Raw genomic sequence first — 3,969 nt, forward strand, 5'->3', positions numbered from 1 at the left:
GCGTGTGCTAGTAGTCTGAGTGATTTTGAGCTGATGACGAGGTCGTTGTTGATTTCGTTGAGTCGGACTTGAGCTTGCAGTTTGGTAGTTCTGTCACTTTTGAGGGTGAATCAATACAATCGGTATAAGCTGGTTTCAAACGATCAATACTAACTGTATCAGTCTTATTGCGTAACTGAATGGTGAAGTATCTGGGGTAACGACTTATAACAGCGAATGGACCCTCCTAAGGAGGTTGTAATGGGTGTTTGACGCGGTCGCAGCGGATGAAAACGTGCGCACAAGTAGAGAGGTCAGGAGAAACAATGGACGGTTTGTTAACCATTGATGGAGGATGATAGCGTCGACGCGACATGTGCGTTTTCAATCGGGTGACGTATGTTGATGAATCGCAGGGAAAACTAGTTTCTGAAGCGAAAAACTGTCCTGGGATTCGTAATGATGTACCGGAGACTAACTCGGCTGGTGTACATTGTAGTGTGGAACGAAACATAGAGCGTAAATGCGGTAGTATAAGGGGGACCAGGTTACTCCGGTTGTTAGGTTGCTGATGAGCTTTGATGGCCGTATTTAAGTGTCTGTGAAAACGTTCAACTAAGCCATTAGCTTGTGGATGGAACGCGGTGGTGCGGATGCGTTTGCAACCTAGAAGTTCAGTTAATTGCCGGAAGAGTTGAGGTTCGAACTGCGAACCACGGTCTGTTGTAATGTAAGAAGGAATACCGAATACAGAGATCCATCTGGTGACAAAAGCACGAGCAATCGTCGTCGCAAAGGTATCAGGAATTGGAATGGCTTCAGGCCATCTTGTAAACCTATCGACGCAAGTTAGAGGACACGAACTGCCGTTGGATGAGGAAAGTGGACCAACAATGTCCAGGTGAACGTGATCGAATCGGCAGTCTGGTTGGAAAAAGGTGCCAACGGGTGCGTGAGTATGCCGAACGACTTTCGAACGTTGACAAGACAGACAAGTTTTTGCCCATGAACGCATGTCGTTGTTCATATTCGGCCACATGAAACGTTGTGAAATGAGTTTGTCGGTTGCACGTATTCCTGAATGGGCTACATTATGTAGTGCGTCAAAAACTAGGCGACGCATTGCACATAGAACAAGGGGACTTGGAATGGATGTGGAGCAACCACAGTCTATGGTACCTGGTGCTGTTTGTAGTGGCGCCGGTCTAATATGTGGTGATGATTTGTCGGGTGATGGCAGTTTGACGGGCCCGTCCGTTTGTAGTTTTGCCATTCGCTGCAGATCGATCGTGGGTGCCGAGTGGAGTGAGTCAATTTCCGGACGAGATTAGGTGTCAGATACGATGTTGAGATGTCCTGATATATGGCGGATGTCACTGGTGAATTGAGAAATATAGTCAAGATGACGTATTTCGCGAGATGAATATTTCTCAGGCCTGGCTAGTAAGACTGACGTTAACGGCTTGTGATCCGTATAGATGCAAACTTCGCGTCCTTCCAGCAAATGACGGAAATGGAGTATCGATAGGTAAATGGCTAACAATTCTCTACCAAATGTACTGTAACGTGATTCGGTGGGTGATGGTTTATGAGAGAAGAATGCAAGGGGCTGATGAGTACTGTTAATCATTTGTTGTAAAACAGCACCTACGACGCCGTTGGAGGCGTCCACATTAAGTGATAAGACAGAGTTGGGTCGAAAATAAAATAACTTGAGAGAGTTTGCAAGGAAAGCTTTGACTTGTTCAAAAGCGGAAATAGCAGAATTAGTCAAATGAAACGTCTTTGGGTTTCCTAAAAGGTCATTGAGTGGTGCTAACAATGACGCAGCTTTGGGAATAAATCGTCTGTAAAAATTAATCACACCTAAAAGACGTTTAAGTTGCTTAAGTGAGATGGGTAGGGGAAAACTTTGGATAACATCGAGCTTATCGTCAGTAGGCGATATACCATCCTGGTTAACCGTATGACCCAAGAAATTTAATACGGACACACCAAAAATACATTTTTCTGTGTTGATAACAACCCCATGGCCATGCGGTCTAACGAATAAAAGACTTGAATGCTCTAGATGTTGTTCCGTGCTATTACTAGCGACTAGAATGTCATCCAAATAAGCGAAGACGAAAGACAAACCAGAAAGTACTTGGTCGATAAAACGCTGAAATGTCTGAGCTGCGTTTCTCAAACCAAATGGCATGCGTAAAAATTCGAACAAACCAAAAGGTGTAGTGATTGCAGTTTTATGAATGCCGTCGGGGTGAATTGGAATATGGTGATAGGCGCGAAGTATATCAACGTGGTAAAATATTGTGCAGCCCGCTAGATTAGATGCAAAATCGTGGATGTGCGGGATGGGGGAACGATCAGGGGTCGTTATATTGTTTAGCGCTCGATAATCGCCGCAAGGTCTCCAATCTGTTGTGGTTTTCTTTGGAACTATGTGAAGCGGCGAAGCCCATACGCTTTTGGACAGCTGGATGATCCCTAACTGAAGCATATGTTAAAATTCCTCTTTAGCGATTTTCAGTTTGTCCGGGTGTAAGCGACGTGGACGTGAAAAGACTGGAGAACCCTTGGTTTTGATGTGATGTAAAACCCTGTGCTTCGGGTGTGGTTCGTGAAAACTAGGCTTCTGAATATAGGGAAATTCATGATATGGTGATTTATCGTTTGTACGAAAAGTCAGTGGGTATATACGTGGGTTTGCCGTAGACTGTCCTCTAACGGAGAGGTTTGTTTCAGAGTCTAGTAGACGCTGTTGTTTGAGATCTACGCATAGATTGAAGTGAGTAAGGAAATCTGCGCCCAATATCGGTTGTTGTATATCAGCAACGATGAAAATCCGCTGAAGACCGAGGTTGAGGTTCAGTGAATGTTGCCCGTATGTTTTAATTGTTGACCCGTTTGCCGCTGTCAGGGTAAGTGGGGAGGGTGCAACCAATAGGAGGAGACGGCGATTGATGTAATTGGGGCCTTGTACGGCACTCGCTTTTGCTGTCCGGCCTACTCGTTTCCCATCCGTGAAGTTGATGTGCTAATAGTAGTACGAAACGAGCAGGGTGGTGTGCAGTTGCGTGCAGAGCGACCAAATGTTTCATGATACCAACAATAATTGGGTGTATGGTGAGAATGTGACGAGCGTGAACGTGATCTTTTGCGTGCATGATTGTGAAAACTTTTACGAGGGGCACGCTTTACGGATAAAAGAGCAACTTGGCGTGACAAGTTTTCAATTTGCGAGTTGATGAGCGTGAGTGTAGGAGAGTGATCAACTGCGTTTATGCTGGCATAAGCAGGTTGAATCTTTAGTATTTTATCCGCTATACTCGCAAGCTGGGACAATTGCACACTGCCAGTATTAGGTGCGAGAATGGATTGAACATGTGTCGTTAGCCTTTTGAGAAAAAGTTGGCGAAGTAGTGCGTCGTCAATCTTTTATCAAGGTAAGAGTTGAGATGGTGTACAGCCATCTAGCGTCTCGGCACTAAGCAGCTGTTCGAGTCTTCTACTTTCCGAAAGCGTAGTGCGGGAGATGATCGTATCGCGTAATTGAATGTAAGGTTTGACGCTGTCTTGGGCCATCAGGATGTCACGCAGATCTGCCGCTATTTCTGCTGGAAGTATAGCTAACACATGATAGTGCATAGTGTGTTCTTGAGTGATACTTCGCAGAGTGAATTGTGCCTGCCCCTGTGTAAACCAAATCCAAGGATCGTGGTGCCAGAAGGGCGGGAGATGAACGGAGGCGGCATTGATGCTGGGAATAACTGGTGTTGCAGTGTCTGACATGATGGTACTGAGGTATCAGGCTCACCAATTTGTTACTGCTATTGTCTTTTACTTGAGATAATATCAGAAGGTTAAATAACACTAACAATGAACAGTTATTATAGCGGTTACCAGAGACAAGTTACAACTGAATAATACACACAAAAAATTGGAGACTTATCGAGTTCTTCGTTTGATAAGTTGTAGCAGATGCAGCCA

The sequence above is a fragment of the Opisthorchis viverrini genome, assembly GCF_000715545.1.
Source record: "Opisthorchis viverrini unplaced genomic scaffold opera_v5_123, whole genome shotgun sequence".
Classification (NCBI taxonomy): Eukaryota; Metazoa; Platyhelminthes; class Trematoda; order Opisthorchiida; family Opisthorchiidae; genus Opisthorchis; species Opisthorchis viverrini.